We start from the raw sequence: 26,796 nt of genomic DNA, 5'->3' as shown, positions 1-26,796 counted from the left end.
TAGGACAGAGGATAGGGTAGGGGATTTGATAGGATAGAGGATAGGATAGGATAGAAGATAGGATAGGATAGAGGATAGGATAGGATAGAGTATAGGATAGGATAGAGGATAGGATAGACGATAGGATAGGATAGAGGATAGGATAGGATAGAGTATAGGATAGGATAGAGGATAGGATAGACGATAGGATAGTATAGAGGATAGGATAGGATAGAGTATAGGATAGGATAGAGGATAGGATAGGATAGAGGATAGGATAGGATAGAGGATAGGATAGGATAGAGTATAGGATAGGATAGAGGATAGGATAGGATAGAGGATAGGATAGGATAGAGGATAGGATAGGACAGAGGATAGAATAGGGGATTTAATAGGATAGAGGATAGGATAGGATTGAAGATAGGATAGGATAGAGGATAGGATAGGATGGAGGATAGGATAGGATAGAGGATAGGATAGGATAGAGGATTGGATAGACGATAGGATAGGATAGAGGATAGGATAGGATAGAGGATAGGATAGGGTATTTGATTGGATAGAGGATAGGATAGGATAGAAGATAGGATCGGATAGAGGATAGATGATAGGATAGGATAGAGGATAGGATAGGGGATAGGATAGGATAGAGGATAGGATAGGATAGAAGATAGGATAGGATAGAGGATAGGATAGGATAGAGGATAGGATAGGATAGAGGATAGGATAGGATAGAGGATAGGATACGATAGAGGATAGGATAGACGATAGGATAGGATAGAGGATAGGATAGGATAGATGATAGGATAGGAAAGAGGATAGGATAGGATAGAGGATAGGAAAGGATAGAGGATAGGATAGGACAGAGGATAGGATAGGGGATTTGATAGGATAGGATAGAGGATAGGATAGACGATAGGATAGGATAGAGCATAGGATAGGATAGAGGATAGGATAGGATAGAGGATAGGATAGGATAGAGGGTAGGATAGAATAGAGGACAGGATAGGATACAGGATTGGATAGGATACAGGAAAGGATAGGATTGAGGATAGGATAGGATGGAGGATAGGATAGGATAGAGTATAGGATAGGATTGAGGATAGGATAGGATGGAGGATAGGATAGGATAGAGTATAGGATAGGATAGAGGATAGGATAGACGATAGGATAGTATAGAGGATAGGATAGGATAGAGGATAGGATAGGATAGAGGATAGGATAGGATAGAGGATAGGATAGGATAGAGGATTGGATGGGATAGAGGATAGGATAGACGATAGGATAGGATAGAGGATACGATAGGATAGAGGATAGGATAGGATAGAGGACAGGATAGGATACAGGATTGGATAGGATAGACGATAGGATAGGATAGAGGATACGATAGGATAGAGGATAGGATAGGATAGAGGATAAGATAGGATAGAGGATAGAGGATAGGATAGGATAGAGGATAGGATAGGATAGAGGATTTGATAGAGGATAGGATAGGATAGAGGATATTATAGGATAGAGGATATGATAGGATAGAGGATAGGATAGGATAGAGGATTGGATGGGATAGAGGATAGGATAGACAATAGGATAGGATAGAGGATACGATAGGATAGAGGATAGGATAGGATAGAGGACAGGATAGGATACAGGATTGGATAGGATACAGGGAAGGATAGGATTGAGGATAGGATAGGATGGAGGATAGGATAGGATAGAGGATAGGATAGGATAGAGGATTGGATAGACGATAGGATAGGATTGAGGATAGGATAGGATAGAGGATAGGATAGGATAGAGGATAGGATAGGATAGAGGATAGGATAGGACAGAGGATAGGATAGGGGATTTGATAGGATAGAGGATAGGATAGGATAGAGGATTGGATAGGATAGAGGATAGATGATAGGATAGGATAGAGGATAGGATAGGATAGAGGATAGGATAGGATAGAGGATAGGATAGGATAGAGGATAGGATAGAGGATAGGATAGGATAGAGGATTTGATAGAGGATAGGATAGGATAGAGGATATTATAGGATAGAGGATATGATAGGATAGAGGATAGGATAGGATAGAGGATTGGATGGGATAGAGGATAGGATAGACGATAGGATAGGATAGAGGATACGATAGGATAGAGGATAGGATAGGATAGAGGACAGGATAGGATACAGGATTGGATAGGATACAGGGAAGGATAGGATTGAGGATAGGATAGGATGGAGGATAGGATAGGATAGAGGATAGGATAGGATAGAGGATTGGATAGACGATAGGATAGGATAGAGGATAGGATAGGATAGAGGATAGGATAGGATAGACGATAGGATAGGATAGAGGATAGGATAGGACAGAGGATAGGATAGGGGATTTGATAGGATAGAGGATAGGATAGGATAGAGGATAGGATAGGATAGAGGATAGGATAGGACAGAGGATAGGGTAGGGGATTTGATAGGATAGAGGATAGGATAGGATAGAAGATAGGATAGGATAGAGGATAGGATAGGATAGAGGATAAGATAGGATAGAGGATAGAGGATAGGATAGGATAGAGGATAGGATTGGATAGAGGATAGGATAGGATAGAGGATAGGATAGGATAGAGGATAGGATAGGATAGAGGATAGGATAGGACAGAGGATAGGGTTGGGGATTTGATAGGATAGAGGATAGGATAGGATAGAGTATAGGATAGGATAGAGGATAGGATAGGATAGAGGATAGGATAGGATAGGGGATAGGATAGGACAGAGGATAGAATAGGGGATTTAATAGGATAGAGGATAGGATAGGATTGAAGATAGGATAGGATAGAGGATAGGATAGGATACAGGATAGGATAGGATAGAGGATAGGATAGGATAGAGGATATTAGAGGATAGAGGATATGATAGGACAGAGGATAGGATAGGGGATTTGATAGGATAGGATAGAGGATAGGATAGACGATAGGATAGGATAGAGCATAGGATAGGATAGAGGATAGGATAGGATAGAGGATAGGATAGGATAGAGGGTAGGATAGAATAGAGGACAGGATAGGATACAGGATTGGATAGGATACAGGAAAGGATAGGATTGAGGATAGGGTAGGATGCAGGATAGGATAGGATAGAGTATAGGATAGGATAGAGGATAGGATAGAGGATAGGATAGGATAGAGGATAGGATAGGATAGAGGATAGGATAGGACAGAGGATAGGGTAGGGGATTTGATAGGATAGAGGATAGGATAGGATAGAAGATAGGATAGGATAGAGGATAGGATAGGATAGAGGATATTATAGGATAGAGGATATGATAGGACAGAGGATAGGATAGGGGATTTGATAGGATAGGATAGAGGATAGGATAGACGATAGGATAGGATAGAGCATAGGATAGGATAGAGGATAGGATAGGATAGAGGATAGGATAGGATAGAGGGTAGGATAGAATAGAGGACAGGATAGGATACAGGATTGGATAGGATACAGGAAAGGATAGGATTGAGGATAGGGTAGGATGCAGGATAGGATAGGATAGAGTATAGGATAGGATAGAGGATAGGATAGACGATAGGATAGTATAGAGGATAGGATAGGATTGAGGATAGGATAGGACAGAGGATAGGATAGGGGATTTGATAGGATAGATGATAGGATAGGATAGAGGATTGGATAGGATAGAGGATAGAGGATAGGATAGGATAGAGGATAGGATAGGGGATTTGATAGGATAGAGGATAGGATAGGATAGAAGATAGGATAGGATAGAGGATAGGATAGACGATAGGATATGATAGAGGATAGGATAGGATAGAGGATAGGATAGGATAGAGGATAGGATAGGACAGAGATAGGATAGGGGATTTGATAGGATAGAGGATAGGATAGGATAGAAGATAGGATAGGATAGAGGATAGGATAGGATAGAGTATAGGATAGGATAGAGGATAGGATAGACGATAGGATAGGATAGAGGATAGGATAGGATAGAGTATAGGATAGGATAGAGGATAGGATAGACGATAGGATAGGATAGAGGATAGGATAGGATAGAGTATAGGATAGGATAGAGGATAGGATAGGATAGAGGATAGGATAGGATAGAGGATAGGATAGGACAGAGGATAGAATAGGGGATTTGATAGGATAGAGGATAGGATAGGATTGAAGATAGGATAGGATAGAGGATAGGATAGGATGGAGGATAGGATAGGATAGAAGATAGGATAGGATAGAGGATAGGATAGGATAGAGGATATGATAGGATAGAGGATAGGATAGGATACAGGATTGGATAGGATACAGGGAAGGATAGGATTGAGGATAGGATAGGATGGAGGATAGGATAGGATAGAGGATAGGATAGGATAGAGGATTGGATAGACGATAGGATAGGATAGAGGATAGGATAGGATAGAGGATAGGATAGGATAGAGGATAGGATAGGATAGAGGATAGGATAGGACAGAGGATAGGATAGGGGATTTGATAGGATAGAGGATAGGATAGGATAGAGGATTGGATAGGATAGAGGATAGATGATAGGATAGGATAGAGGATAGGATAGGATAGAGGATAGGATAGGATAGAGGATAGGATAGGATAGAGGATAGGATAGAGGATAGGATAGGATAGAGGATTTGATAGAGGATAGGATAGGATAGAGGATATTATAGGATAGAGGATATGATAGGATAGAGGATAGGATAGGATAGAGGATTGGATGGGATAGAGGATAGGATAGACGATAGGATAGGATAGAGGATACGATAGGATAGAGGATAGGATAGGATAGAGGACAGGATAGGATACAGGATTGGATAGGATACAGGGAAGGATAGGATTGAGGATAGGATAGGATGGAGGATAGGATAGGATAGAGGATAGGATAGGATAGAGGATTGGATAGACGATAGGATAGGATAGAGGATAGGATAGGATAGAGGATAGGATAGGATAGACGATAGGATAGGATAGAGGATAGGATAGGACAGAGGATAGGATAGGGGATTTGATAGGATAGAGGATAGGATAGGATAGAGGATAGGATAGGATAGAGGATAGGATAGGACAGAGGATAGGGTAGGGGATTTGATAGGATAGAGGATAGGATAGGATAGAAGATAGGATAGGATAGAGGATAGGATAGGATAGAGGATAAGATAGGATAGAGGATAGAGGATAGGATAGGATAGAGGATAGGATTGGATAGAGGATAGGATAGGATAGAGGATAGGATAGGATAGAGGATAGGATAGGATAGAGGATAGGATAGGACAGAGGATAGGGTTGGGGATTTGATAGGATAGAGGATAGGATAGGATAGAGTATAGGATAGGATAGAGGATAGGATAGGATAGAGGATAGGATAGGATAGGGGATAGGATAGGACAGAGGATAGAATAGGGGATTTAATAGGATAGAGGATAGGATAGGATTGAAGATAGGATAGGATAGAGGATAGGATAGGATACAGGATAGGATAGGATAGAGGATAGGATAGGATAGAGGATATTAGAGGATAGAGGATATGATAGGACAGAGGATAGGATAGGGGATTTGATAGGATAGGATAGAGGATAGGATAGACGATAGGATAGGATAGAGCATAGGATAGGATAGAGGATAGGATAGGATAGAGGATAGGATAGGATAGAGGGTAGGATAGAATAGAGGACAGGATAGGATACAGGATTGGATAGGATACAGGAAAGGATAGGATTGAGGATAGGGTAGGATGCAGGATAGGATAGGATAGAGTATAGGATAGGATAGAGGATAGGATAGAGGATAGGATAGGATAGAGGATAGGATAGGATAGAGGATAGGATAGGACAGAGGATAGGGTAGGGGATTTGATAGGATAGAGGATAGGATAGGATAGAAGATAGGATAGGATAGAGGATAGGATAGGATAGAGGATATTATAGGATAGAGGATATGATAGGACAGAGGATAGGATAGGGGATTTGATAGGATAGGATAGAGGATAGGATAGACGATAGGATAGGATAGAGCATAGGATAGGATAGAGGATAGGATAGGATAGAGGATAGGATAGGATAGAGGGTAGGATAGAATAGAGGACAGGATAGGATACAGGATTGGATAGGATACAGGAAAGGATAGGATTGAGGATAGGGTAGGATGCAGGATAGGATAGGATAGAGTATAGGATAGGATAGAGGATAGGATAGACGATAGGATAGTATAGAGGATAGGATAGGATTGAGGATAGGATAGGACAGAGGATAGGATAGGGGATTTGATAGGATAGATGATAGGATAGGATAGAGGATTGGATAGGATAGAGGATAGAGGATAGGATAGGATAGAGGATAGGATAGGGGATTTGATAGGATAGAGGATAGGATAGGATAGAAGATAGGATAGGATAGAGGATAGGATAGACGATAGGATATGATAGAGGATAGGATAGGATAGAGGATAGGATAGGATAGAGGATAGGATAGGACAGAGATAGGATAGGGGATTTGATAGGATAGAGGATAGGATAGGATAGAAGATAGGATAGGATAGAGGATAGGATAGGATAGAGTATAGGATAGGATAGAGGATAGGATAGACGATAGGATAGGATAGAGGATAGGATAGGATAGAGTATAGGATAGGATAGAGGATAGGATAGACGATAGGATAGGATAGAGGATAGGATAGGATAGAGTATAGGATAGGATAGAGGATAGGATAGGATAGAGGATAGGATAGGATAGAGGATAGGATAGGACAGAGGATAGAATAGGGGATTTGATAGGATAGAGGATAGGATAGGATTGAAGATAGGATAGGATAGAGGATAGGATAGGATGGAGGATAGGATAGGATAGAAGATAGGATAGGATAGAGGATAGGATAGGATAGAGGATAGGATAGGATAGAGGATAGGATAGACGATAGGATAGGAAAGAGGATAGGATAGGATAGAGTATAGGATAGGATAGAGGATAGGATAGGATAGAGGATAGGATAGGATAGAGGATTGGATAGACGATAGGATAGGAAAGAGGATAGGATAGGATAGAGGATAGGATAGGATAGAGGATAGGATAGGATAGAGGATAGGATAGGACAGAGGATAGGATAGGGGATTTGATAGGATAGAGGATAGGATAGGATAGAGGATTGGATAGGATAGAGGATAGATGATAGGATAGGATAGAGGATAGGATAGGGGATTTGATAGGATAGAGAATAGGATAGGATAGAAGATAGGATAGGATAGAGGATAGGATAGGATAGAGGATAGGATAGGATAGAGGATAGGATAGGATAGGGGATAGGATAGGACAGAGGATAGAATAGGGGATTTAATAGGATAGAGGATAGGATAGGATTGAAGATAGGATAGGATAGAGGATAGGATAGGATACAGGATAGGATAGGATAGAGGATAGGATAGGATAGAGGATATTATAGGATAGAGGATATGATAGGACAGAGGATAGGATAGGGGATTTGATAGGATAGGATAGAGGATAGGATAGACGATAGGATAGGATAGAGCATAGGATAGGATAGAGGATAGGATAGGATAGAGGATAGGATAGGATAGAGGGTAGGATAGAATAGAGGACAGGATAGGATACAGGATTGGATAGGATACAGGGAAGGATAGGATTGAGGATAGGATAGGATGGAGGATAGGATAGGATAGAGGATAGGATAGGATAGAGGATTGGATAGACGATAGGATAGGAAAGAGGATAGGATAGGATAGAGGATAGGATAGGATAGAGGATAGGATAGGATAGAGGATAGGATAGGACAGAGGATAGGATAGGGGATTTGATAGGATAGAGGATAGGATAGGATAGAGGATTGGATAGGATAGAGGATAGATGATAGGATAGGATAGAGGATAGGATAGGGGATTTGATAGGATAGAGAATAGGATAGGATAGAAGATAGGATAGGATAGAGGATAGGATAGGATAGAGGATAGGATAGGATAGAGGATAGGATAGGATAGGGGATAGGATAGGACAGAGGATAGAATAGGGGATTTAATAGGATAGAGGATAGGATAGGATTGAAGATAGGATAGGATAGAGGATAGGATAGGATACAGGATAGGATAGGATAGAGGATAGGATAGGATAGAGGATATTATAGGATAGAGGATATGATAGGACAGAGGATAGGATAGGGGATTTGATAGGATAGGATAGAGGATAGGATAGACGATAGGATAGGATAGAGCATAGGATAGGATAGAGGATAGGATAGGATAGAGGATAGGATAGGATAGAGGGTAGGATAGAATAGAGGACAGGATAGGATACAGGATTGGATAGGATACAGGAAAGGATAGGATTGAGGATAGGGTAGGATGCAGGATAGGATAGGATAGAGTATAGGATAGGATAGAGGATAGGATAGGATAGAGGATAGGATAGGATAGAGGATAGGATAGGACAGAGGATAGGGTAGGGGATTTGATAGGATAGAGGATAGGATAGGATAGAAGATAGGATAGGATAGAGGATAGGATAGGATAGAGGATAAGATAGGATAGAGGATAGAGGATAGGATAGGATAGAGGATAGGATTGGATAGAGGATAGGATAGGATAGAGGATAGGATAGGATAGAGGATAGGATAGGATAGAGGATAGGATAGGACAGAGGATAGGGTTGGGGATTTGATAGGATAGAGGATAGGATAGGATACAGGATAGGATAGGATAGAGGATAGGATAGGATAGAGGATATTATAGGATAGAGGATATGATAGGACAGAGGATAGGATAGGGGATTTGATAGGATAGGATAGAGGATAGGATAGACGATAGGATAGGATAGAGCATAGGATAGGATAGAGGATAGGATAGGATAGAGGATAGGATAGGATAGAGGGTAGGATAGAATAGAGGACAGGATAGGATACAGGATTGGATAGGATACAGGAAAGGATAGGATTGAGGATAGGGTAGGATGCAGGATAGGATAGGATAGAGTATAGGATAGGATAGAGGATAGGATAGGATAGAGGATAGGATAGGATAGAGGATAGGATAGGACAGAGGATAGGGTAGGGGATTTGATAGGATAGAGGATAGGATAGGATAGAAGATAGGATAGGATAGAGGATAGGATAGGATAGAGGATAAGATAGGATAGAGGATAGAGGATAGGATAGGATAGAGGATAGGATTGGATAGAGGATAGGATAGGATAGAGGATAGAATAGGATAGAGGATAGGATAGGATAGAGGATAGGATAGGACAGAGGATAGGGTTGGGGATTTGATAGGATAGAGGATAGGATAGGATAGAAGATAGCATAGGACAGAGGATAGGATAGGATAGAGGATAGGATAGGATAGAGGATAGGATAGACGATAGGATAGGATAGAGGATAGGATAGGATAGAGTATAGGATAGGATAGAGGATAGGATAGGATAGAGGATAGGATAGGATAGGGGATAGGATAGGACAGAGGATAGAATAGGGGATTTAATAGGATAGAGGATAGGATAGGATTGAAGATAGGATAGGATAGAGGATAGGATAGGATAGAGGATAGGATAGGATAGAGGATAGGATAGGATAGAGGATATTATAGGATAGAGGATATGATAGGACAGAGGATAGGATAGGGGATTTGATAGGATAGGATAGAGGATAGGATAGACGATAGGATAGGATAGAGCATAGGATAGGATAGAGGATAGGATAGGATAGAGGATAGGATAGGATAGAGGGTAGGATAGAATAGAGGACAGGATAGGATACAGGATTGGATAGGATACAGGAAAGGATAGGATTGAGGATAGGGTAGGATGCAGGATAGGATAGGATAGAGTATAGGATAGGATAGAGGATAGGATAGACGATAGGATAGTATAGAGGATAGGATAGGATAGAGGATAGGATAGGACAGAGGATAGGATAGGGGATTTGATAGGATAGATGATAGGATAGGATAGAGGATTGGATAGGATAGAGGATAGAGGATAGGATAGGATAGAGGATAGGATAGGGGATTTGATAGGATAGAGGATAGGATAGGATAGAAGATAGGATAGGATAGAGGATAGGATAGACGATAGGATATGATAGAGGATAGGATAGGATAGAGGATAGGATAGGATAGAGGATAGGATAGGACAGAGATAGGATAGGGGATTTGATAGGATAGAGGATAGTATAGGATAGAGGATAGGATAGGATAGAGGATAGGATAGGATAGAGGATACGATAGGACAGAGGATAGGGTAGGGGATTTGATAGGATAGAGGATAGGATAGGATAGAAGATAGGATAGGATAGAGGATAGGATAGGATAGAGTATAGGATAGGATAGAGGATAGGATAGACGATAGGATAGGATAGAGGATAGGATAGGATAGAGTATAGGATAGGATAGAGGATAGGATAGACGATAGGATAGGATAGAGGATAGGATAGGATAGAGTATAGGATAGGATAGAGGATAGGATAGGATAGAGGATAGGATAGGATAGAGGATAGGATAGGACAGAGGATAGAATAGGGGATTTGATAGGATAGAGGATAGGATAGGATTGAAGATAGGATAGGATAGAGGATAGGATAGGATGGAGGATAGGATAGGATAGAAGATAGGATAGGATAGAGGATAGGATAGGATAGAGGATAGGATAGGATAGAGGATAGGATAGACGATAGGATAGGATAGAGGATAGGATAGGATAGAGTATAGGATAGGATAGAGGATAGGATAGGATAGAGGATAGGATAGGATAGAGGATAGGATAGGACAGAGGATAGAATAGGGGATTTAATAGGATAGAGGATAGGATAGGATTGAAGATAGGATAGGATAGAGGATAGGATAGGATGGAGGATAGGATAGGATAGAGGATAGGATAGGATAGAGGATTGGATAGACGATAGGATAGGATAGAGGATAGGATAGGATAGAGGATAGGATAGGGTATTTGATTGGATAGAGGATAGGATAGGATAGAAGATAGGATCGGATAGAGGATAGATGATAGGATAGGATAGAGGATAGGATAGGGGATAGGATAGGATAGAGGATAGGATAGGATAGAAGATAGGATAGGATAAAGGATAGGATAGGATAGAGGATAGGATAGGATAGAGGATAGGATAGGATAGAGGATAGGATACGATAGAGGAAAGGATAGACGATAGGATAGGATAGAGGATAGGATAGGATAGATGATAGGATAGGAAAGAGGATAGGATAGGATAGAGGATAGGAAAGGATAGAGGATAGGATAGGACAGAGGATAGGATAGGGGATTTGATAGGATAGGATAGAGGATAGGATAGACGATAGGATAGGATAGAGCATAGGATAGGATAGAGGATAGGATAGGATAGAGGATAGGATAGGATAGAGGGTAGGATAGAATAGAGGACAGGATAGGATACAGGATTGGATAGGATACAGGAAAGGATAGGATTGAGGATAGGATAGGATGGAGGATAGGATAGGATAGAGTATAGGATAGGATAGAGGATAGGATAGACGATAGGATAGTATAGAGGATAGGATAGGATAGAGGATAGGATAGGATAGAGGATAGGATAGGATAGAGGATAGGATAGGATAGAGGATTGGATGGGATAGAGGATAGGATAGACGATAGGATAGGATAGAGGATACGATAGGATAGAGGATAGGATAGGATAGAGGACAGGATAGGATACAGGATTGGATAGGATAGACGATAGGATAGGATAGAGGATACGATAGGATAGAGGATAGGATAGGATAGAGGATAAGATAGGATAGAGGATAGAGGATAGGATAGGATAGAGGATTTGATAGAGGATAGGATAGGATAGAGGATATTATAGGATAGAGGGTATGATAGGATAGAGGATAGGATAGGATAGAGGATTGGATGGGATAGAGGATAGGATAGACGATAGGATAGGATAGAGGACAGGATAGGATACAGGATTGGATAGGATAGACGATAGGATAGGATAGAGGATACGATAGGATAGAGGATAGGATAGGATAGAGGATAAGATAGGATAGAGGATAGAGGATAGGATAGGATAGAGGATAGGATAGGATAGAGGATTTGATAGAGGATAGGATAGGATAGAGGATATTATAGGATAGAGGATATGATAGGATAGAGGATAGGATAGGATAGAGGATTGGATGGGATAGAGGATAGGATAGACGATAGGATAGGATAGAGGATACGATAGGATAGAGGATAGGATAGGATAGAGGACAGGATAGGATACAGGATTGGATAGGATACAGGGAAGGATAGGATTGAGGATAGGATAGGATGGAGGATAGGATAGGATAGAGGATAGGATAGGATAGAGGATTGGATAGACGATAGGATAGGATAGAGGATAGGATAGGATAGAGGATAGGATAGGATAGAGGATAGGATAGGATAGAGGATAGGATAGGACAGAGGATAGGATAGGGGATTTGATACGATAGAGGATAGGATAGGATAGAGGATTGGATAGGATAGAGGATAGATGATAGGATAGGATAGAGGATAGGATAGGATAGAATATAGGATAGGATAGAGGATAGGATAGGATAGAGGATAGGATAGAGGATAGGATAGGATAGAGGATTTGATAGAGGATAGGATAGGATAGAGGATATTATAGGATAGAGGATATGATAGGATAGAGGATAGGATAGGATAGAGGATTGGATGGGATAGAGGATAGGATAGACGATAGGATAGGATAGAGGATACGATAGGATAGAGGATAGGATAGGATAGAGGACAGGATAGGATACAGGATTGGATAGGATACAGGGAAGGATAGGATTGAGGATAGGATGGGATGGAGGATAGGATAGGATAGAGGATAGGATAGGATAGAGGATTGGATAGACGATAGGATAGGATAGAGGATAGGATAGGATAGAGGATAGGATAGGATAGAGGATAGGATAGGATAGAGGATAGGATAGGACAGAGGATAGGATAGGGGATTTGATAGGATAGAGGATAGGATAGGATAGAGGATTGGATAGGATAGAGGATAGATGATAGGATAGGATAGAGGATAGGATAGGGGATTTGATAGGATAGAGAATAGGATAGGATAGAAGATAGGATAGGATAGAGGATAGGATAGGATAGAGGATAGGATACGATAGAGGATAGGATAGGATAGAGGATAGGATAGGATAGAGGATAGGATAGGACAGAGGATAGGATAGGGGATTTGATAGGATAGAGGATAGGATAGGATAGAGGATAGAGGACAGGATAGGATAGAGGATAGGATAGGATAGATGATAGGATAGGATAGAGGATAGGATAGGATAGAGGATAGGATAGGATAGAGGATAGGATAGGACAGAGGATAGGGTAGGGGATTTGATAGGATAGAGGATAGGATAGGATAGAAGATAGGATAGGATAGAGGATAGGATAGGATAGAGGATAAGATAGGATAGAGGATAGAGGATAGAGGATAGGATAGGATAGAGGATAGGATTGGATAGAGGATAGGATAGGATAGAGGATAGGATAGGATAGAGGATAGGATAGGATAGAGGATAGGATAGGACAGAGGATAGGGTTGGGGATTTGATAGGATAGAGGATAGGATAGGATAGAGTATAGGATAGGATAGAGGATAGGATAGGATAGAGGATAGGATAGGATAGGGGATAGGATAGGACAGAGGATAGAATAGGGGATTTAATAGGATAGAGGATAGGATAGGATTGAAGATAGGATAGGATAGAGGATAGGATAGGATACAGGATAGGATAGGATAGAGGATAGGATAGGATAGAGGATATTATAGGATAGAGGATATGATAGGACAGAGGATAGGATAGGGGATTTGATAGGATAGGATAGAGGATAGGATAGACGATAGGATAGGATAGAGCATAGGATAGGATAGAGGATAGGATAGGATAGAGGATAGGATAGGATAGAGGGTAGGATAGAATACAGGACAGGATAGGATACAGGATTGGATAGGATACAGGAAAGGATAGGATTGAGGATAGGGTAGGATGCAGGATAGGATAGGATAGAGTATAGGATAGGATAGAGGATAGGATAGGATAGAGGATAGGATAGGATAGAGGATAGGATAGGACAGAGGATAGGGTAGGGGATTTGATAGGATAGAGGATAGGATAGGATAGAAGATAGGATAGGATAGAGGATAGGATAGGATAGAGGATAAGATAGGATAGAGGATAGAGGATAGGATAGGATAGAGGATAGGATTGGATAGAGGATAGGATAGGATAGAGGATAGGATAGGATAGAGGATAGGATAGGATAGAGGATAGGATAGGACAGAGGATAGGGTTGGGGATTTGATAGGATAGAGGATAGGATAGGATACAGGATAGGATAGGATAGAGGATAGGATAGGATAGAGGATATTATAGGATAGAGGATATGATAGGACAGAGGATAGGATAGGGGATTTGATAGGATAGGATAGAGGATAGGATAGACGATAGGATAGGATAGAGCATAGGATAGGATAGAGGATAGGATAGGATAGAGGATAGGATAGGATAGAGGGTAGGATAGAATAGAGGACAGGATAGGATACAGGATTGGATAGGATACAGGAAAGGATAGGATTGAGGATAGGGTAGGATGCAGGATAGGATAGGATAGAGTATAGGATAGGATAGAGGATAGGATAGGATAGAGGATAGGATAGGATAGAGGATAGGATAGGACAGAGGATAGGGTAGGGGATTTGATAGGATAGAGGATAGGATAGGATAGAAGATAGGATAGGATAGAGGATAGGATAGGATAGAGGATAGGATAGGATAGAGGATAGGATAGGACAGAGGATAGAATAGGGGATTTGATAGGATAGAGGATAGGATAGGATTGAAGATAGGATAGGATAGAGGATAGGATAGGATAGAGGATATTATAGGATAGAGGATATGATAGGACAGAGGATAGGATAGGGGATTTGATAGGATAGGATAGAGGACAGGATAGACGATAGGATAGGATAGAGCATAGGATAGGATAGAGGATAGGATAGGATAGAGGATAGGATAGGATAGAGGGTAGGATAGAATAGAGGACAGGATAGGATACAGGATTGGATAGGATACAGGAAAGGATAGGATTGAGGATAGGGTAGGATGCAGGATAGGATAGGATAGAGTATAGGATAGGATAGAGGATAGGATAGGATAGAGGATAGGATAGGATAGAGGATAGGATAGGACAGAGGATAGGGTAGGGGATTTGATAGGATAGAGGATAGGATAGGATAGAAGATAGGATAGGATAGAGGATAGGATAGGATAGAGGATAAGATAGGATAGAGGATAGAGGATAGGATAGGATAGAGGATAGGATTGGATAGAGGATAGGATAGGATAGAGGATAGGATAGGATAGAGGATAGGATAGGATAGAGGATAGGATAGGACAGAGGATAGGGTTGGGGATTTGATAGGATAGAGGATAGGATAGGATAGAAGATAGCATAGGACAGAGGATAGGATAGGATAGAGGATAGGATAGGATAGAGGATAGGATAGACGATAGGATAGGATAGAGGATAGGATAGGATAGAGTATAGGATAGGATAGAGGATAGGATAGGATAGAGGATAGGATAGGATAGGGGATAGGATAGGACAGAGGATAGAATAGGGGATTTAATAGGATAGAGGATAGGATAGGATTGAAGATAGGATAGGATAGAGGATAGGATAGGATAGAGGATAGGATAGGATAGAGGATAGGATAGGATAGAGGATATTATAGGATAGAGGATATGATAGGACAGAGGATAGGATAGGGGATTTGATAGGATAGGATAGAGGATAGGATAGACGATAGGATAGGATAGAGCATAGGATAGGTTAGAGGATAGGATAGGATAGAGGATAGGATAGGATAGAGGGTAGGATAGAATAGAGGACAGGATAGGATACAGGATTGGATAGGATACAGGAAAGGATAGGATTGAGGATAGGGTAGGATGCAGGATAGGATAGGATAGAGTATAGGATAGGATAGAGGATAGGATAGACGATAGGATAGTATAGAGGATAGGATAGGATAGAGGATAGGATAGGACAGAGGATAGGATAGGGGATTTGATAGGATAGATGATAGGATAGGATAGAGGATTGGATAGGATAGAGGATAGAGGATAGGATAGGATAGAGGATAGGATAGGGGATTTGATAGGATAGAGGATAGGATAGGATAGAAGATAGGATAGGATAGAGGATAGGATAGACGATAGGATATGATAGAGGATAGGATAGGATAGAGGATAGGATAGGATAGAGGATAGGATAGGACAGAGATAGGATAGGGGATTTGATAGGATAGAGGATAGTATAGGATAGAGGATAGGATAGGATAGAGGATAGGATAGGATAGAGGATACGATAGGACAGAGGATAGGGTAGGGGATTTGATAGGATAGAGGATAGGATAGGATAGAAGATATGATAGGATAGAGGATAGGATAGGATAGAGTATAGGATAGGATAGAGGATAGGATAGACGATAGGATAGGATAGAGGATAGGATAGGATAGAGTATAGGATAGGATAGAGGATAGGATAGACGATAGGATAGGATAGAGGATAGGATAGGATAGAGTATAGGATAGGATAGAGGATAGGATAGGATAGAGGATAGGATAGGATAGAGGATAGGATAGGACAGAGGATAGAATAGGGGATTTGATAGGATAGAGGATAGGATAGGATTGAAGATAGGATAGGATAGAGGATAGGATAGGATGGAGGATAGGATAGGATAGAAGATAGGATAGGATAGGATAGAGGATAGGATAGGATAGAGGATAGGATAGACGATAGGATAGGATAGAGGATAGGATAGGATAGAGTATAGGATAGGATAGAGGATAGGATAGGATAGAGGATAGGATAGGATAGAGGATAGGATAGGACAGAGGATAGAATAGGGGATTTAATAGGATAGAGGATAGGATAGGATTGAAGATAGGATAGGATAGAGGATAGGATAGGATGGAGGATAGGATAGGATAGAGGATAGGATAGGATAGAGGATTGGATAGACGATAGGATAGGATAGAGGATAGGATAGGATAGAGGATAGGATAGGGTATTTGATTGGATAGAGGATAGGATAGGATAGAAGATAGGATCGGATAGAGGATAGATGATAGGATAGGATAGAGGATAGGATAGGGGATAGGATAGGATAGAGGATAGGATAGGATAGAAGATAGGATAGGATAGAGGATAGGATAGGATAGAGGATAGGATAGGATAGAGGATAGGATAGGATAGAGGATAGGATACGATAGAGGATAGGATAGACGATAGGATAGGATAGAGGATAGGATAGGATAGATGATAGGATAGGAAAGAGGATAGGATAGGATAGAGGATAGGAAAGGATAGAGGATAGGATAGGACAGAGGATAGGATAGGGGATTTGATAGGATAGGATAGAGGATAGGATAGACGATAGGATAGGATAGAGCATAGGATAGGATAGAGGATAGGATAGGATAGAGGATAGGATAGGATAGAGGGTAGGATAGAATAGAGGACAGGATAGGATACAGGATTGGATAGGATACAGGAAAGGATAGGATTGAGGATAGGATAGGATGGAGGATAGGATAGGATAGAGTATAGGATAGGATAGAGGATAGGATAGACGATAGGATAGTATAGAGGATAGGATAGGATAGAGGATAGGATAGGATAGAGGATAGGATAGGATAGAGGATAGGATAGGATAGAGGATTGGATGGGATAGAGGATAGGATAGACGATAGGATAGGATAGAGGATACGATAGGATAGAGGATAGGATAGGATAGAGGACAGGATAGGATACAGGATTGGATAGGATAGACGATAGGATAGGATAGAGGATACGATAGGATAGAGGATAGGATAGGATAGAGGATAAGATAGGATAGAGGATAGAGGATAGGATAGGATAGAGGATAGGATAGGATAGAGGATAGGATAGGATAGAGGATAGGATAGGACAGAGGATAGGGTAGGGGATTTGATAGGATAGAGGATAGGATAGGATAGAAGATAGAATAGGACAGAGGATAGGATAGGATAGAGGATAGGATAGGATAGAGGATAGGATAGACGATAGGATAGGATAGAGGATAGGATAGGATAGAGTATAGGATAGGATAGAGGATAGGATAGGATAGAGGATAGGATAGGATAGAGGATAAGATAGGATAGAGGATAGAGGATAGGATAGGATACAGGATAGGATTGGATAGAGGATAGGATAGGATAGAGGATAGGATAGGATAGAGGATAGGATAGGATAGAGGATAGGATAGGACAGAGGATAGGGTTGGGGATTTGATAGGATAGAGGATAGGATAGGATAGAAGATAGCATAGGACAGAGGATAGGATAGGATAGAGGATAGGATAGGATAGAGGATAGGATAGACGATAGGATAGGATAGAGGATAGGATAGGATAGAGTATAGGATAGGATAGAGGATAGGATAGGATAGAGGATAGGATAGGATAGGGGATAGGATAGGACAGAGGATAGAATAGGGGATTTAATAGGATAGAGGATAGGATAGGATTGAAGATAGGATAGGATAGAGGATAGGATAGGATAGAGGATAGGATAGGATAGAGGATAGGATAGGATAGAGGATATTATAGGATAGAGGATATGATAGGACAGAGGATAGGATAGGGGATTTGATAGGATAGGATAGAGGATAGGATAGACGATAGGATAGGATAGAGCATAGGATAGGTTAGAGGATAGGATAGGATAGAGGATAGGATAGGATAGAGGGTAGGATAGAATAGAGGACAGGATAGGATACAGGATTGGATAGGATACAGGAAAGGATAGGATTGAGGATAGGGTAGGATGCAGGATAGGATAGGATAGAGTATAGGATAGGATAGAGGATAGGATAGACGATAGGATAGTATAGAGGATAGGATAGGATAGAGGATAGGATAGGACAGAGGATAGGATAGGGGATTTGATAGGATAGATGATAGGATAGGATAGAGGATTGGATAGGATAGAGGATAGAGGATAGGATAGGATAGAGGATAGGATAGGGGATTTGATAGGATACAGGATAGGATAGGATAGAAGATAGGATAGGATAGAGGATAGGATAGACGATAGGATAGGATAGAGGATAGGATAGGATAGAGTATAGGATAGGATAGAGGATAGGATAGACGATAGGATAGGATAGAGGATAGGATAGGATAGAGTATAGGATAGGATAGAGGATAGGATAGGATAGAGGATAGGATAGGATAGAGGATAGGATAGGACAGAGGATAGAATAGGGGATTTGATAGGATAGAGGATAGGATAGGATTGAAGATAGGATAGGATAGAGGATAGGATAGGATGGAGGATAGGATAGGATAGAAGATAGGATAGGATAGAGGATAGGATAGGATAGAGGATAGGATAGGATAGAGGATAGGATAGACGATAGGATAGGATAGAGGATAGGATAGGATAGAGTATAGGATAGGATAGAGGATAGGATAGGATAGAGGATAGGATAGGATAGAGGATAGGATAGGACAGAGGATAGAATAGGGGATTTAATAGGATAGAGGATAGGATAGGATTGAAGATAGGATAGGATAGAGGATAGGATAGGATGGAGGATAGGATAGGATAGAGGATAGGATAGGATAGAGGATTGGATAGACGATAGGATAGGATAGAGGATAGGATAGGATAGAGGATAGGATAGGGTATTTGATTGGATAGAGGATAGGATAGGATAGAAGATAGGATCGGATAGAGGATAGATGATAGGATAGGATAGAGGATAGGATAGGATAGAGGATAGGATAGGATAGAGGATAGGATAGGATAGAGGATAGGATACGATAGAGGATAGGATAGACGATAGGATAGGATAGAGGATAGGATAGGATAGATGATAGGATAGGAAAGAGGATAGGATAGGATAGAGGATAGGAAAGGATAGAGGATAGGATAGGACAGAGGATAGGATAGGGGATTTGATAGGATAGGATAGAGGATAGGATAGACGATAGGATAGGATAGAGCATAGGATAGGATAGAGGATAGGATAGGATAGAGGATAGGATAGGATAGAGGGTAGGATAGAATAGAGGACAGGATAGGATACAGGATTGGATAGGCTACAGGAAAGGATAGGATTGAGGATAGGATAGGATGGAGGATAGGATAGGATAGAGTATAGGATAGGATAGAGGATAGGATAGACGATAGGATAGTATAGAGGATAGGATAGGATAGAGGATAGGATAGGATAGAGGATAGGATAGGATAGAGGATAGGATAGGATAGAGGATTGGATGGGATAGAGGATAGGATAGACGATAGGATAGGATAGAGGATACGATAGGATAGAGGATAGGATAGGATAGAGGACAGGATAGGATACAGGATTGGATAGGATAGACGATAGGATAGGATAGAGGATACGATAGGATAGAGGATAGGATAGGATAGAGGATAAGATAGGATAGAGGATAGAGGATAGGATAGGATAGAGGATAGGATAGGATAGAGGATAGGATAGGATAGAGGATAGGATAGGACAGAGGATAGGGTAGGGGATTTGATAGGATAGAGGATAGGATAGGATAGAGGATAGGATAGGATAGAGTATAGGATAGGATAGAGGATAGGATAGGATAGAGGATAGGATAGGATAGAGGATAGGATAGGACAGAGGATAGAATAGGGGATTTAATAGGATAGAGGATAGGATAGGATTGAAGATAGGATAGGATAGAGGATAGGATAGGATAGAGGATAGGATAGGATAGAGGATAGGATAGAGGATAGGATAGGATAGAGGATTGGATAGAGGATAGGATAGGATAGAGGATATTATAGGATAGAGGATATGATAGGATAGAGGATAGGATAGGATAGAGGATTGGATGGGGTAGAGGATAGGATAGACGATAGGATAGGATAGAGGATAGGATAGGATAGAGGGTAGGATAGAATAGAGGACAGGATAGGATACAGGATTGGATAGGATACAGGAAAGGATAGGATTGAGGATAGGATAGGATGGAGGATAGGATAGGATAGAGTATAGGATAGGATAGAGGATAGGATAGACGATAGGATAGTATAGAGGATAGGATAGGATAGAGGATAGGATAGGATAGAGGATAGGATAGGATAGAGGATAGGATAGGATAGAGGATTGGATGGGATAGAGGATAGGATAGACGATAGGATAGGATAGAGGATACGATAGGATAGAGGATAGGATAGGATAGAGGACAGGATAGGATACAGGATTGGATAGGATAGACGATAGGATAGGATAGAGGATACGATAGGATAGAGGATAGGATAGGATAGAGGATAAGATAGGATAGAGGATAGAGGATAGGATAGGATAGAGGATAGGATAGGATAGAGGATAGGATAGGATAGAGGATAGGATAGGACAGAGGATAGGGTAGGGGATTTGATAGGATAGAGGATAGGATAGGATAGAAGATAGAATAGGACAGAGGATAGGATAGGATAGAGGATAGGATAGGATAGAGGATAGGATAGACGATAGGATAGGATAGAGGATAGGATAGGATAGAGTATAGGATAGGATAGAGGATAGGATAGGATAGAGGATAGGATAGGATAGAGGATAAGATAGGATAGAGGATAGAGGATAGGATAGGATACAGGATAGGATTGGATAGAGGATAGGATAGGATAGAGGATAGGATAGGATAGAGGATAGGATAGGATAGAGGATAGGATAGGACAGAGGATAGGGTTGGGGATTTGATAGGATAGAGGATAGGATAGGATAGAAGATAGCATAGGACAGAGGATAGGATAGGATAGAGGATAGGATAGGATAGAGGATAGGATAGACGATAGGATAGGATAGAGGATAGGATAGGATAGAGTATAGGATAGGATAGAGGATAGGATAGGATAGAGGATAGGATAGGATAGGGGATAGGATAGGACAGAGGATAGAATAGGGGATTTAATAGGATAGAGGATAGGATAGGATTGAAGATAGGATAGGATAGAGGATAGGATAGGATAGAGGATAGGATAGGATAGAGGATAGGATAGGATAGAGGATATTATAGGATAGAGGATATGATAGGACAGAGGATAGGATAGGGGATTTGATAGGATAGGATAGAGGATAGGATAGACGATAGGATAGGATAGAGCATAGGATAGGTTAGAGGATAGGATAGGATAGAGGATAGGATAGGATAGAGGGTAGGATAGAATAGAGGACAGGATAGGATACAGGATTGGATAGGATACAGGAAAGGATAGGATTGAGGATAGGGTAGGATGCAGGATAGGATAGGATAGAGTATAGGATAGGATAGAGGATAGGATAGACGATAGGATAGTATAGAGGATAGGATAGGATAGAGGATAGGATAGGACAGAGGATAGGATAGGGGATTTGATAGGATAGATGATAGGATAGGATAGAGGATTGGATAGGATAGAGGATAGAGGATAGGATAGGATAGAGGATAGGATAGGGGATTTGATAGGATAGAGGATAGGATAGGATAGAAGATAGGATAGGATAGAGGATAGGATAGACGATAGGATATGATAGAGGATAGGATAGGATAGAGGATAGGATAGGATAGAGGATAGGATAGGACAGAGATAGGATAGGGGATTTGATAGGATAGAGGATAGTATAGGATAGAGGATAGGATAGGATAGAGGATAGGATAGGATAGAGGATACGATAGGACAGAGGATAGGGTAGGGGATTTGATAGGATAGAGGATAGGATAGGATAGAAGATAGGATAGGATAGAGGATAGGATAGGATAGAGTATAGGATAGGATAGAGGATAGGATAGACGATAGGATAGGATAGAGGATAGGATAGGATAGAGTATAGGATAGGATAGAGGATAGGATAGACGATAGGATAGGATAGAGGATAGGATAGGATAGAGTATAGGATAGGATAGAGGATAGGATAGGATAGAGGATAGGATAGGATAGAGGATAGGATAGGACAGAGGATAGAATAGGGGATTTGATAGGATAGAGGATAGGATAGGATTGAAGATAGGATAGGATAGAGGATAGGATAGGATGGAGGATAGGATAGGATAGAAGATAGGATAGGATAGAGGATAGGATAGGATAGAGGATAGGATAGGATAGAGGATAGGATAGACGATAGGATAGGATAGAGGATAGGATAGGATAGAGTATAGGATAGGATAGAGGATAGGATAGGATAGAGGATAGGATAGGATAGAGGATAGGATAGGACAGAGGATAGAATAGGGGATTTAATAGGATAGAGGATAGGATAGGATTGAAGATAGGATAGGATAGAGGATAGGATAGGATGGAGGATAGGATAGGATAGAGGATAGGATAGGATAGAGGATTGGATAGACGATAGGATAGGATAGAGGATAGGATAGGATAGAGGATAGGATAGGGTATTTGATTGGATAGAGGATAGGATAGGATAGAAGATAGGATCGGATAGAGGATAGATGATAGGATAGGATAGAGGATAGGATAGGATAGAGGATAGGATAGGATAGAGGATAGGATAGGATAGAGGATAGGATACGATAGAGGATAGGATAGACGATAGGATAGGATAGAGGATAGGATAGGATAGATGATAGGATAGGAAAGAGGATAGGATAGGATAGAGGATAGGAAAGGATAGAGGATAGGATAGGACAGAGGATAGGATAGGGGATTTGATAGGATAGGATAGAGGATAGGATAGACGATAGGATAGGATAGAGCATAGGATAGGATAGAGGATAGGATAGGATAGAGGATAGGATAGGATAGAGGGTAGGATAGAATAGAGGACAGGATAGGATACAGGATTGGATAGGCTACAGGAAAGGATAGGATTGAGGATAGGATAGGATGGAGGATAGGATAGGATAGAGTATAGGATAGGATAGAAGATAGGATAGACGATAGGATAGTATAGAGGATAGGATAGGATAGAGGATAGGATAGGATAGAGGATAGGATAGGATAGAGGATAGGATAGGATAGAGGATTGGATGGGATAGAGGATAGGATAGACGATAGGATAGGATAGAGGATACGATAGGATAGAGGATAGGATAGGATAGAGGACAGGATAGGATACAGGATTGGATAGGATAGACGATAGGATAGGATAGAGGATACGATAGGATAGAGGATAGGATAGGATAGAGGATAAGATAGGATAGAGGATAGAGGATAGGATAGGATAGAGGATAGGATAGGATAGAGGATAGGATAGGATAGAGGATAGGATAGGACAGAGGATAGGGTAGGGGATTTGATAGGATAGAGGATAGGATAGGATAGAGGATAGGATAGGATAGAGTATAGGATAGGATAGAGGATAGGATAGGATAGAGGATAGGATAGGATAGAGGATAGGATAGGACAGAGGATAGAATAGGGGATTTAATAGGATAGAGGATAGGATAGGATTGAAGATAGGATAGGATAGAGGATAGGATAGGATAGAGGATAGGATAGGATAGAGGATAGGATAGAGGATAGGATAGGATAGAGGATTGGATAGAGGATAGGATAGGATAGAGGATATTATAGGATAGAGGATATGATAGGATAGAGGATAGGATAGGATAGAGGATTGGATGGGGTAGAGGATAGGATAGACGATAGGATAGGATAGAGGATACGATAGGATAGAGGATAGGATGGGATAGAGGACAGGATAGGATACAGGATTGGATAGGATAGACGATAGGATAGGATAGAGGATACGATAGGATAGAGGATAGGATAGGATAGAGGACAGGATAGGATACAGGATTGGATAGGATACAGGGAAGGATAGGATTGAGGATAGGATTGGATAGAGGATTGGATAGACGATAGGATAGGATAGAGGATAGGATAGGATAGAAGATAGGATAGGATAGAGGATAGGATAGGATAGAGGATAGGATAGGATAGAGGATAGGATAGGACAGAGGATAGGGTAGGGGTTTTGATAGGATAGAGTATAGGATAGGATAAAAGATAGGATAGGATAGAGGATAGGATAGGATAGAGGATAGGATAGGATAGAAGATAGGATAGGATAGAGGATAGGATAGGATAGAGGATAGGATAGACGATAGGATAGGATAGAGGATAGGATAGGATAGAGGATAGGATAGGATAGAGGATAGGATAGGATAGAGGATAGGATAGGATAGAGGATAGGATAGGATAGAGGATAGAGGACAGGATAGGATAGAGGATAGGATAGGATAGAGGATAGGATATGATAGAGGATAGGATAGGATAGAGGATAGGATAGGATAGAGGATAAGATAGGATAGAGGATGGAGGACAGGATAGGATAGAGGATAGGATAGGATAGAGGATAGGATAGGATAGAGGATAGGATAGGACAGAGGATAGGGTAGGGGATTTGATAGGATAGAGGATAGGATAGGATAGAAGATAGGATAGGACAGAGGATAGGATAGGATAGAGGATGGGATAGGATAGAGGATAGGATAGACGATAGGATAGGATAGAGGATAGGATAGGATAGAGTATAGGATAGGATAGAGGATAGGATAGGATAGAGGATATGATAGGATAGAGGATAGGATAGGACAGAGGATAGAATAGGGGATTTAATAGGATAGAGGATAGGATAGGATTGAAGATAGGATAGGATAGAGGATAGGATAGGATAGAGGAGAGGATAGGATAGAGGATTGGATGGAGGATAGGATAGGATAGAGGATATTATAGGATAGAGGATATGATAGGATAGAGGATAGGATAGGATAGAGGATTGGATGGGATAGAGGATAGGATAGACGATAGGATAGGATAGAGGATACGATAGGATAGAGGATAGGATAGGATAGAGGACAGGATAGGATACAGGATTGGATAGGATAGACGATAGGATAGGATAGAGGATACGATAGGATACAGGATAGGATAGGATAGAGGACAGGATAGGATACAGGATTGGATAGGATACAGGGAAGGATAGGATTGAGGATAGGATAGGATGGAGGATAGGATAGGATAGACGATAGGATAGGATAGAGGATTGGATAGACGATAGGATAGGATAGAGGATAGGATAGGATAGAGGATAGGATAGGATAGAGGATAGAGGATAGGATAGGATAGAGGATAGGATAGGATAGAGGATAGGATAGGACAGAGGATAGGGTAGGGGTTTTGATAGGATAGAGTATAGGATAGGATAAAAGATAGGATAGGATAGAGGATAGGATAGGATAGAGGATAGGATAGGATAGAAGATAGGATAGGATAGAGGATAGGATAGGATAGGATAGAGGATAGGATATACGATAGGATAAGATAGAGGATAGGATAGGATAGAGGATAGGATAGGATAGAGGATAGGATAGGATAGAGGATAGGATAGGATAGAGGATAGGATAGGATAGAGGATAGGATAGGACAGAGGATAGGATAGGGGATTTGATAGGATAGAGGATAGGATAGGATAGAGGATTGGATAGGATAGAGGATAGATGATAGGATAGGATAGAGGATAGGATAGGGGATTTGATTGGATAGAGGATAGGATAGGATAGAAGATAGGATAGGATAGAGGATAGATGATAGATGATAGGAAAGGATAGAGGATAGGATAGGGGATAGGATAGGATAGAGGATATGATAGGATAGAAGATAGAATAGGATAGAGGATAGGATAGGATAGAGGATAGGATAGGATAGAGGATAGGATAGGATAGAGGATAGGATAGGATAGAGGATAGGATACGATAGAGGATAGGATAGAGGATAGGATAGGATAGAGGATA

The sequence above is a fragment of the Halictus rubicundus genome, unplaced genomic scaffold (assembly GCF_050948215.1).
Source record: "Halictus rubicundus isolate RS-2024b unplaced genomic scaffold, iyHalRubi1_principal scaffold0151, whole genome shotgun sequence".
Classification (NCBI taxonomy): domain Eukaryota; kingdom Metazoa; phylum Arthropoda; class Insecta; order Hymenoptera; family Halictidae; genus Halictus; species Halictus rubicundus.
Note: the sequence above shows the minus strand (reverse complement) of the source record.